General features: G+C 42.4%; 1 pseudogene; it reads right to left on the reverse strand.

Annotated features, from left to right (window-relative positions):
* Positions 1-3,411: 3,411 nt before the first annotated feature.
* Positions 3,412-13,026, reverse strand: part of LOC120918566 — a 69,320-nt pseudogene continuing 59,705 nt past the window's right edge.

Below are 13,026 nucleotides of genomic sequence, written 5' to 3' on the forward strand. Positions count from 1 at the left end.
TTTGACCAACAGAAGCCTCAATAGTAGCTTTTCCATGAGACTGTAACCTACCAGAGTCTGGAACGGCATTACTGTACATAAACTCCACTTTAAGGTGTCCTCCAGATATTTCACCCTGTGATCCCTCTGCAAGGGCAGGATGAGTTCTGAGACTTTCCCCTTGTAACGGTGGTCAAGGAGGGTTGCCAACTAATATTGATCTTTCTCCTTGGTGCAACAAATTATTGGGTCCTTTGCAGGCTTTGAATAATAATAAGGAAGCCTATGCACCCCAAGTTTGCAGAGGCATGAGAAGCAGAGTCCTTGTGGTCACTGAGGATTACAATATCTGGAACTGCCTTCTCCTAGTCACGTACTACTCCTTAAACCATCCTTAAGGTTTGACGAATGTCTTTCTCTGCTTCTAATTTGGGTGGTCGTCAAACAGGCGATGTTCGGCCCGAACAGTTCGCCCAACACTACTATTAAGTAAGGAGCTTCATCCTGCAGTCTTTTTGGCACTGCACATTACAATTTCCCCCAAGCATCTGAATTTGGAACTGGGCTACCCAGTAGGTAAGGGGATCAGGTGCCATCAGGCTGGGGCTTCTATCACACTGTTTGTGGAGGATGACTTGGTCTTCTCACTCTCGTCATGTCTCACCCTATGATTACTTTTTTTTCCCCCACCACACGCATTTAACCACTTAAGGACCAGGTTGGTTTCCCTGGGCGAATTGCCATCATGTTACGCTTTAAGAGCTCTAGGGGGCGCGCGCTCATGTCTGTGGTGCAACGCTGGAGCCAATGCGCAATGTCGTGGTTTGCAATGCCTGCCAGCCACCCACGATCGCTCCTAATCTGTTCTGTCAGGGGAGTAGAGACAGATCTGTTGCTCCTAAAGATAAGGAACAGCAATTGGTCTCCTCCTCCAGGCAGTCCCATCCCCCCACAGTTAGAACACACATGAGGGAACACACTTAACCGCTTGATCACCCCCAGTGTTAACCCCTTCTCTGCAAGTGACATTTATACAGTAATTAGTGGCTCTTTTTAGGTCTGTTCGCTGTATAAGTGTCAATGATACCATAAAAGTGTCAAAAGTGTCCGATCTGTCTGCCGCAATGTCGTAGTCATGCTAGAAATCGCTAAACACCGCCATTACTAGTAAAAAGAAAATTAATAATAAAAATGCCATAAATCTATCCCCTATTTTGTAGATGCTATAACTTTTGTGCAAACCAATCATTATACCAATCCCAGGTGTAATCCTGGACTCTAAACCCTCCTTTAAGCCCCACGTCCAATCATTGTCCAAATCTTGCTGCCACTACCTCCCCAACATCTCCAAAATACGCCCCTATCTAACCAATGACACAATAAAGCTCTTAATTCACTCCCTGATCATCTCTCGCCTCGACTACTGCAACTCCCACCTCATTGGCTTACCTCTACATAGTCTGTCCCCCCTTCAATCCATCATAAATGCTTCTGCCAGACTCATTCACCTTACCAATCGCTCTGAGTCTGCTACTCCTCTCTGTAAATCCTTCCACTGGCTTCCGCTCACCCAACAAATTAAATGCTAACAACTACTTACAAAGCCATCCACAACTCTGCCCCCAGCTACATCACTGACCTAGTCTCAAAATACCAACCTAACCGTTCTCTTCTTTCTTCTCAAGACCTCCTTCTCTCTAACTCTCTCATTACCTCCCCCCATGCTCGCCTCCAGGACTTTTACAGAACCTCTCCAATCCTATGTAACGCCTTAACCCAATCTGTCTGATTATCTCCCACTCTATTAGCTATTAGACGATCCTTGAGAAACCCTCCTCTTCATAGAAGCCTATCCTACCCACACCTAACAACTTTATTTTAATTTTCTCCATCTGATCATCACCCACAGCTGTTAAATTTTGTTCCACTTAACCCTCCCTTTGACCCTCCCTTCTAGACTGTAAGGTCTATTGAGCAGGGCCCTCTGATCCCTCCTGTATTGGATTGTATTGTAACGGTACTGTTCCCCCATGTTCTAAAGCGCTGTGCAAACTGTTGGCACTATATAGACCCTGTATAATAATAATTATAAAGGTATATGCTTCTTGCAATTTTTTTTACCAAAAATTTGTAGAAGAATATATATCGGCCTAAACTGATGAAGAAATTTCGATATTTATTATAGCAAAATGTAAAAAATATTATTTTTTCAAAATTGTCACTCTTTTTTTGTTTATAGCGCGAAAAATAAAAACTGCAGAGGTGATAAAATACCACAAAAAGAAATCTCTATTTGTGGGGAAAAAAGGACGTCGATTTTGTTTGGATATAACATCGCACGACCGCGCAATTGTCAGTTAGATTGCTGTATCGCAAAAAATGGCCTGGTCATTGAGAGGACAAATCCTTCCGGTCCTTAAGTGCTTAAATACGTACATATTTTGAAGTAGAAAATCCCCTAACCTAGCCATGTTTACCCCATTCATGACCAGGTCATTTTTTGTTTTTTAGCACTGCGTTACTTTACATGTGTGAAATTTCCCAAGTTGTGGGGACCCCCAACAGTAAAATTATTTTCGTTGGTCCCTCATTGCTGTAATTTTGCGACTGTTATGAATCGAAATATAAATATCTGATATGCATGACATATTTTCATTCTTACAAATCTAACATCTTAAAGCGTAGTGATTAATAAACAAAAACAATCTGTAATATATAGTGGAAAATATTTATTTATAAATTAACATATAAGTAACAAATGAATAAAATGTTTACGACTTGCGTTTATTTAACTTTTTTCATTGTGTATTGAACTGTATTCACTCTATTGTATAATTATGTGAAAACACAGCATAACAACAGTAACAATCTTAGACAGTCTTAAAGCGGATGTCCGCTGAAAACAAATATTAAAAGCCAGCAGCTACAAATACTGCAGCTGCTGACTTTTAATATTAGGACACTTACCTTTCCTGTAGTCCAGCGCCGTCCGCAGCAGAGGACGAGCGATCGCTCGTCACTCTGCTGCCGTCCGCCATCCTCGGTAAGGGAACCAGGAAGTGAAGCGCTCCGGCTTCACTGCCCGCTTCCCTATGGCGCATGCGCGAGTCACGCTACGCCTGCCGATTGGCTCCCACTGTGTACTGGGAGCCGAGTGTTCCCAGAACACAACGAGTTGGGGACGGACGGGAGGTGACGTCATGCCTGCAGTCTGCCCGAGACTGTGTGGCCGGAAGTGGGTGCAAATACCTGTCTTTAGACAGGTATCTGCACCTCCCTCCCCCCCTGAAAGGTGTCAAATGTGACACCGGAGGGGAGAGGGTTCCGATCAGCGGGAGCTCCACTTTAGGGTGGAGCTCCGCTTTAATATAATAACAGTAATTGACATTGCTACAAAACTGTTGCGATACCATGCATCAAAAAACTAAAGCGTCAGTGCGAAGACTGGGGTTGCTTCTTTCTGACCAGATCAGAAATTCTCGGGGCAGTCTTTGCAAGAGCACAACGAAGATCAACAAGTCTACTTCTGTATTTAGACTTGATAACCAACAAGCCTGAAAAGCCTGTTTCACAAAGATATGTAGTCGGAAATGGAAGAAAAAGGCGCAACACAATCTCAGACAGAACAGGATATGACTGCAAACACTTGATCCAGAATTTATTAACAGACATGGAGGAGAAATCATTTTTTGCTGCATCACTGGTAAAGAGATCAATTAACTCCTCTTGTGCATTCTCAGGAACATCTTCAACTTTAACTGTGACTGGATATCTAGCAAGTGAAAACAGGGTGTCAGGAAAATTTGGAAAGTACAATGAAATTTTGTATGCAAGCATTTGCAAGTGTTCTTTCACAGAACTTATTGTTTTAATCCTTTTGTCAAGTTCAATGTCATTTTCTTCAAAGAAAGCAGATAAGTTGGGCAACATATAAATCTTATTTTCATCCAATTTTTGTTGCCAAAGTTGAAGTTTCATTTGGAATGATCGAATCTTTTCAGACAAATCGAGGCATGTTGCATTTGGTCCTTGAAGTGATTAATTTAACTCGTTCAAGATTGCAAAGATGTCAACCAAGTAAGCTATTTTCTGCAGTTAATTTTCATCGCTGAAAAGTGCTTCAAACTGCGGTTTTGCTTTCTGATTAAAAAATGTTTTTAGTTCATTACGAAGATCAAAAACACGTTTTAAAACTTTTCCTCTTGACAACCATCTCACTTCAGTGTAAAATAACAGAACGTTAGCGGAAGCTTCCAATTCATTACAAAGTTTTGAAAAGAGTCGACTATTTAAAGCACTCGCTTTTACAGAATTGACTACACTTATGACGCTTTCATTACTTCTTGTAACTCTTGTGGCAGCGTCTTCGTTGCTAACATTTGTCGATGAATCATACAGTGAGTTCCAATGGCTTTTGGCGATTCATTCAATACCAAACGTTGAAATCCAGACCGACATCCTAGCATAGCTGGAGCACCATCTGTGCAAACACCACAAACCTTTTCCCAAGAGATCTTGTGTTTTTCCAGAAATTAACCAATTGTATCAAATACATCACGTGCAGTAGTTGTTGTTTCAAGAGGTTTGTAAAAAAGAAACTCACCTTTAAAGTCACCATCATGAATATATCTCATGTAAACCAGAAAATGAGAACAGTTTGCAACATCTGTAGATTCATCAAGCTGGATGCTAAATATTCCAAGTGGAGCATATTTCATTTCCTGGATTACCTGATCAATAATATCAGCAGACATGTCACCTATTCTCCTGCTGACAGTGTCGTTAGCTAAGTAAATTGCACTCAATTTCGTAACAAATTCGGCTCCAATCATAACGCAAACAATGTCTTTGACTGCTGGCAACAGCAAATCCTCAGCAATGGTGTGAGGTTTCTTAGCGATTCTGAGAGCCACCAAATATGAAGCTTTAATGGCTGCTAGGTTTTGCTTGTGGTACTTGCCACCAGTATCAAGTCTGCTTTTCTTGACACCATCAGCTTTGTTTTTAAAATACTGGATATCCTTGCCAGCAAAGCTTGGGTGCTTGGTATCAAAATTACGTTTCAGTTTGTTGGGCTTCATAGATTCGGCTGATAGAACTTTATTACAAATAATGCATTGCGGTTTCTCAATTCCTGCTGCAACTATTGAAGTGAAACCATACTTGAAAAACTTGTCACAGTAGCTTCTCTTCTTAAGGTTCTTTCTCTCTATGATCCATTATCATGGGCTCTCTGATAAAAATATTATAAGAATAGCTTCAATAACACAGACTATTATCAACGCTTAAGACTCCTCCATCCCAAAATCTCACCCTGTCTCTTGCCTTAGGCCCCGTACACATGACCAAGTTTCTTGGCAGAATTCAGCCAGAAACTCGATCGGAGCCGTATTCTGCCGAGAAACCCGGTCGTGTGTACACTTTTGGCCGAGGAAACCGACGAGGATCTCGTCGGGCCAAATAGAGAACATGTTCTCTATTTCCTCGTTAGTCAATGAGGAAACTTGTTTAGCCGAGATCCTCGGCGGCTTCACAAGGAACTCGACGAGCAAAACGATGTGTTTTGCCCGTCGAGTTTCTCGGACGTGTGTATGGGGCCTAACACATCTACAGACAGAATTACAAAAGTTTAATTCCCCTTTAAAAAATGTATGTACCCAGCCACATAGCTTGGTAAATAAATTTACATCATAGCGGACCACAAAAAGTTCTCAGACAGCGTGAGTCTGCTTATATGCAAATCATAACATCTTACTTACCTAAGACTACCCTGCCTACAGGGTGACATGGCCGCTGTGTGATTTCAATGCAGAACATGGAGCGTTGTCACCCTCCTACAAGAACTGGAAAAATAATAGCTGTACTTGCAGGGCCAAAAGGTAATACGACTGCTACAGAGGACTCAGAGATACCAAACGTTGAAGTGTGACAGAGCACATCATGGATGTTATCTTCCCTAGAGTTCCACCTGAAGGCTATTAGGAGCAAGGTTGAGGACAGCAGAAGAACACTGCCTGGGAGTCTCTATGGAGGAAGCAGCCATGTGGGCTGGTGAGTTCAGTCAGAGGACTGAAGATCATGCCTGATGGGACTGGGAGCTGTCTGGGATGGATGCAAGGTCAGTCAGGAGGACTGTGGAGTGGGCAGGAGAAAGAGGCAGTTGCAGCCAGGAGGGCTGGCAGTATCTGAAGAGGTGGTACTGGGCTCAGTATCCACAAGTGAGATAGCTAGCCCAGAGACATTTTTGCTACACAAAAGGGGTCCGGGACCTCTGCCTGCAAAGGGTGGTTAAATACAAATACTGCAGCTGCTGACTTTTAATATTAGGACACTTACCTGTCCTGCAGTCCAGCGCCGTCCGCAGCAGAGGACGAGCGATCGCTCATCACTCTGCTGCCCCCCGCCATCCTCGGTGAGGGAACTAGGAAGTGAAGTGCTTCACTGCCTGCTTCCCAACGGCGCATGCGCGAGTCGCGCTACGCCTGCCGATTGGCTCCCGCTGTGTACTGGGAGCCGAGTGTATCCAGAACACAACGGGGGGGACGGACGGACGGGAGGTGACATCATGCCCGCAGTCTGCCCGAGACTGTGTGGCCGGAAGTGGGTGCAAATACTGCCTTTAGACAGGTATCTGCACCCCCCTCCCCCCCTGAAAGGTGTCAAATGTGACACCGGAGGGGGGAGGGTTCTGATCAGCGGGAGCTGCACTTTAGGGTGGAGCTCCGCTTTAATATAATAACAGTAAATTACATTGCTACAAAACTGTTGAGATACCATGCATCAAAAAACTAAAGCGTCAGTGCGAAGACTGGGGTTGCTTCTTTCTAACCAGATCAGAAATTCTCGGGGCAGTCTTTGCAAGAGCACAACGAAGATCATCTTCTGCAACAAGTCTACTTCTGTATTTAGACTTGATAACCCACATCTACAGACAGAATTACAAAAGTTTAATTCCCCTTTAAAAAATGTATGTACCCAGCCACATAGCTTGGTAAATAAATTTACATCATAGCGGACCACAAAAAGTTCTCAGACAGCGTGAGTCTGCTTATATGCAAATCATAACATCTTACTTACCTAAGACTACCCTGCCTACAGGGTGACATGGCCGCTGTGTGATTTCAATGCAGAACATGGAGCGTTGTCACCCTCCTACAAGAACTGAAGAACTGGAAAAATAATAGCTGTACTTGCAGGGCCAAAAGGTAATACGACTGCTACAGAGGACTCAGAGATACCAAACGTTGAAGTGTGACAGAGCACATCATGGATGTTATCTTCCCTAGAGTTCCACCTGAAGGCTATTGGGAGCAAGGTTGAGGACAGCAGAAGAACACTGCCTGGGAGTCTCTATGGAGGAAGCAGCCATGTGGGCTGGTGAGTTCAGTCAGAGGACTGAAGATCATGCCTGATGGGACTGGGAGCTGTCTGGGATGGATGCAAGGTCAGTCAGGAGGACTGTGGAGTGGGCAGGAGAAAGAGGCAGTTGCAGCCAGGAGGGCTGGCAGTATCTGAAGAGGTGGTACTGGGCTCAGTATCCACAAGTGAGATAGCTAGCCCAGAGACATTTTTGCTACACAAAAGGGGTCCGGGACCTCTGCCTGCAAAGGGTGGTTCTCTCTATCTGGCTGTGCAAGTCTGTGCCAGATCAACCAAAAATTGTGCTAGCTAGCTAATCCTGGGACCTGTAGTTCTAAGAGTTTGTGCTGGAGGAAGAGGATAGTTTCTGCAAGAAAGAGTTGTGCAGGAGGCAGAAGGAGTGTATATAGTTTTGGTCCTAATCTTACTATCTTTTGATCAAGTGGGCATCCTATATTGCCAAACTTCTGGACTGCTCTCTGACTCTGAATGTGGTGAAGCGTGCGGTGTGCCTGGCTGGGCAGGAAGAGATTCGGGGAGCGGTGTACGGAGTCCGTGTATCAGGGACAGGAGTCCGGAGTGTATAATACTGACCCCGGGGCACATGTGAGCAGCACAGAGACAAGAGGAGATCATTATAAGAACTACTAGGACCCACCTAAAGGGCCACTATCTCCCACCAGAAAAGTGCTGTTAAATCATATTTGGGCAAGATAACTGCCAGCACAGAGCACTTCTTGTTTGTGATCTATAGTGTCCATGGGAGAAGATCCCTTTACCAATACGTTGCACGGAGCACTTTAGTGACACCATATAGGTTTTTATTAGTACACAAGAATAACAACCTATGTGTAAAATATTATAAATCATATGCTTCTGTTATTTATTCACAATCTATTGATTGATGATGTTAAAGTGGAGTTCCACCAAAAAATTGAACTTCTGCTTTTCGGATTCCTCCCCCCTCTGGTGTTACATTTGGCACCTTTCAGGGGGAGGGGGGAGCAGATACCGCTCTAAGGCCCCTTTCACATTGAGGAGTTTTTCAGGCATTACAGCGCTAAAAATAGCGCTGCTATACCGCCTTAAAACTCCTGCCCAGCCTTCTCAATGTGAAAGCCCAAGGGTGAGAGGAGCGGTGTGTATACCGATCCTTCCCATTTAAAACAATGGGAAACCGTAATAATACCGCCCGCAATGGGCCTCTGCAGAGGCCCATTGCGGGCAGTATTAACCCTTTATCGGCCGCTAGCGGGGGTTTATACCGCACCGCTAGCGGCCGAATCCCGCGGCAATTACGACGGTATAGCGCCGTTATTTTTAGCGGCACTATAGCGCCACCGTGTCTCCCGCCCCATACTTTAACATGGCCATACTTTAACATGGCTGGTCTAAATCTAAGCCAAGAAATAGCAGCCCTAAGTTTGCGACGGGAAAAGCCGACTAGCGACGACGTAGGAGAATGCGACGAATGCGCGTACCTTTGTGGATCGCCGTAAACAGCTAATTTGCATTCTCGACGCTGAAAATTACGCAAACTCCACCCAGCGGGCGCCGGAGTATTACACCTACAAAGCCGTACGCCTGTCGGATCGAAGCCTAAAGCCGTCGTAACTTGTTTTGAGGATTCAAAACAACGCTACGACGCGGCAAATTTGAAAATACGCCGGAGTATCAGTAGATACGCCGGCGTATTACAACTGTGAAAAAAAAATTGGGCTAACTTTACTGATGTCTTATTTTTTTATAAAACAAGTGATTTTTTTCCAAAAAAAGTGCGCTTGTAAGACCGCTGCGCAAATATGGTGTGACAAAAAGTATTGCAAAAACTGCCATTTTATTCTCTAAGGTGTTAGGAAAAAAAAGATATAATGTTTGGGGGTTCTAAGTAATTTTCTAGCAAAAAAAAAACTGTTTTTAACTTGTAGGCCTCGTACACACGACCGGATCTATCCGCTGGAATTGATCCGCGGATCAGTTCCAGCGGACAAATCCGGTCGTCTGTACGGCCTAGCTGATATTTATCCGCGGAGATTCCTCGGGCCGGACCATTTCAAGCGGATAGAAATTTCTTAGCATGCTAAGAAATCTATCCGCTTGAATCGGGACCAGCGGATTGATCCTGTGGTCTGTACAGACTCACCGGATCAATCCGTCCGCTCACCTCCCTCGCATACATCGTAATGATTCGACGCATGCGTGGAAGTACTTACCTTCCAGCATCGCGCACGTCGCCGCGATGATCATCATCGTGGCGACGGCGCGACACGTCACCGTGGATGAATTCTGCGCGGATTTTGATCCGATGGTGAGTACAAGCCATCGGATCCAAATCTGGAGGAGGAATCTCCGCTGGAAACGGTCCGGCGGACCGTTTCCAGCGGAGATCCCCTCGTGTGTACGGGGCCGTAAACACTAAATCTCAGAAAGAGGCTTTTTTTTTTAAACTTTTTTTTTCTATTATTTTTATCTATATTGCTGGGATCCGACAAAAAAACAACCGTGAGCAATTTTAAATTAAAGTTTTTCCTTTTAGAAATGTCATTTTGCTGTGGTACTGTTATGAACATAGGAAAGATGCACTACTTAGTCTACTGGCAGACTAAGGAGACCCCCAGGCACAATATTTAAAGGAATATTTCATTTTTATTGTTTCACTTTAAGCATTATTAAAATCGATGTTGCTAAAAAAAACTGCTGTTTTTTGCATTGGCATATGTCCCCTGGGGCAGCACCCGAGTCCCCAAACACCTTTTTGGCAATAACTTGCATATACGCCTTTAAAATTAGCACTTTTGAGTTTGGGGCTCAAATCCATAATGTCAAAATAACCAAAATGGCTCAAAATTTATATGGTTCAGAAATATTTAGACAAAATAAAGGGGAATAAGAGCCAGTTTACACTGGGGCGACCTTGGATCCGACTTCAAGTCGCCCCCAAGTTGCCCCAAGTCGCGTGGTCGAGAAAATGAATGGAAGTGAATGGGAGTCGTCTTAATGTACACTACTGAAGTCGCTCCAACTTCAGAAAAGGTTCCTGTACTACTTCAATCCGACTTCTAGGCAACTTGTAGGCAACTTGTACCCATTGATTTCAATGGAAGTCGCCTCAGAAGTCGGATCACTGTCTTAACTGGAGCAACTTTCCAGGAAGATAACATACATTTCTCAGGCAAACCCCTCCCTCCCACAGAGCTGATTGTTGTTTGATTGGCCACTGGAAAGCCTCCTGTCCTGGAGGCGACATTAAGTTGCCTTGTACTGTCCTGGAGGCAACTTGAAGTTGCCTTGTAAGTTGCCTGATGATTCATACTCAAGTCGTGTCCAAGTTGCCTCCCAAAATCGTGCTGGAAGTCGTGTTGCCCCTGTGTGAATGGGCTCTAAAGAATGTGAACCAAGTGGCTTACACTCATGTCCTCAAAGAGTTGAGCTCTGTTATTTTGAAACCATTTTTTCAGAGACTCTTTAATGACTGGTATGGTACCACCAGATTGACGCAAGGCCAATGTGGTGCTTATTTTTAAAAGGGATCAAATTCTTTAACAAGTAACTACATACCTGTTAGTTTTATAGCGTGTAAGATGCTTGAGAGTGTGATTAAACAACTCTTTTGCTGGAAAATAATATTATAACCGCTTGCTGACCATACACAGTACATATATACACCAAGGTGGCTCTCCTGCGCAAAAATCACATATCTAGTATGTGATCCGCTTGCCGGGCTAGGAAACCTGCTGTCCCAACTGTGCTGCAATTGGCAGCAACACAAACCGCTGATTGTTCACTGGCACCTGACGATTGGCTCTGGAGATTACCGAAGAGAGCCCTGTGTAAGGTGAACAGACACAGGTCTCTCTTCTGACAGCAGCAATGTGCTGTTTTTATTTTTTTTAGCAAAGCAGGAAGTATAAAAACAGCACATAGCTTAGTAAAAACAACTCATACAGTACACAGCAAAACATGTTAGCTAAACATTTCTCCTTGATTGCTCTAGATGTTAACCCCTTACCTGCCAGTGTCATTAGTACAGTGATAGTGCATATTTTTACCACTGATCACTGTATTGGTGTCACTGGTTCCCAAAAAAAGTGTAAAAAGAGTCAGTTGGGCGTCCGATTTGTCTGTCACAATATTGCAGTCCCACTATAAGTCACTGATCGCGACCATTACTAGTAAAAATATATATATATGTATATACTGTGTATATATATATATATATATATATATATATATATATATATATATATTCCATTGTTTTTGGACATTGTAACTTTTATGCAAACCAATCAATATACGCTTATTGGGATTTTTCTGCATATAGGTATGTGATACCTTTTTGTCTTGTAGGGATTCCCCTCTCTGGATATTTATGTTCCATATTATCCCCTGCAGTGTCTGAGGAGAATACTATGCCTATATAGGAACTCATAGAAGATCTTTGCAAGTTTTAAATTTAATTATTGTATGTTTTACGTACATAAATAATATCTGTTAATTTACGTGTACTCATCATATTTGTATATTTTTATTATCTGTATAAATAAGGTACAGATGAGCCCATCTTTGAAGCACATTAGAGCAGCTGGCCATCCTTTATTTGAAATGCTGGGTTAATGTAGGATAAGTGTTTCTGTTATTGAGACAATATTAAACTATTTATATATGACATCAGTGTAGTGGCATAGGTTTATATGGAAATGTTGGAGAAAGAAATAATATGATACATTTATATATATATATATATATATATATATATATATATATATATATATATATATATATATATATATAATTTTTCTAATATTAAGGTTTTATATGTATACAAATAAGGAAGTACATTTTTTTTTCAAAGTTAATTATTGGTGAAAAAATTGTATTGATTAACATATATAAACTTAAAAAAAAAAAAGGATATTGTATTGTATATTGTATAGTTTTGTAAATTGATAGAAACCTTGCTAAAAGACTGTATTCAGTGAGTAGTGAATAATGATTCATACTGTGAATGATCTAAGATTTCTAATTATGTATCCAATAATTTAGTGTTAGACACCCCACTTTTTACAAATATTTATAATTGATTTAGCATTTGGGATTAAAAGTACCATTTCGTGATGACATATCTGATGGTAGAGCCAGCTTTTGGAAGAGGGCCCCCAGGGCCGGAACCTCAACTCCCCCTCTACCCATAAAGGGCAAGGGTAATATCTGTACTCTTGGATAAGTGTATGCTTTGGCCACTGTTATTACCTGCATTTCTCTGTATCCTGTGATCCGAATTATATAAATAAATAAAAAAATGTTAATTGAAAAAAAAAAGTACAATTTCTGTGTTTGTAGATGACAACAAGCTATGTAGTGGAATCATGACCTTACATTATATGTACACTGTTTGAATGGGCAGCTAGGTGGCAAATGAAGGTTAAAATTTATAAATATAAAGTTATGCACTTGGAGGATAAAAAACTTGCATGCATCATACATTCTAGCTACAATACTTTCTGGTATTAAAGCTATAGATGCCAGAGTGAGAGGGCAGGACATAATCTGCCCCCTGTATAAAGCATTTGTAAGACCTGGAAACTGGAATATGAAGTACAGTTTTATCCAACAGTTAACAAAAAAGGATATTGGGAATGAGTAGAAAAGTGCCACCAAACTTGTAGGAGGCATGGAGGACCTCGGCAA

This window comes from Rana temporaria, chromosome 1, assembly GCF_905171775.1.
Source record: "Rana temporaria chromosome 1, aRanTem1.1, whole genome shotgun sequence".
In the NCBI taxonomy this organism is placed as follows: Eukaryota; Metazoa; Chordata; class Amphibia; order Anura; family Ranidae; genus Rana; species Rana temporaria.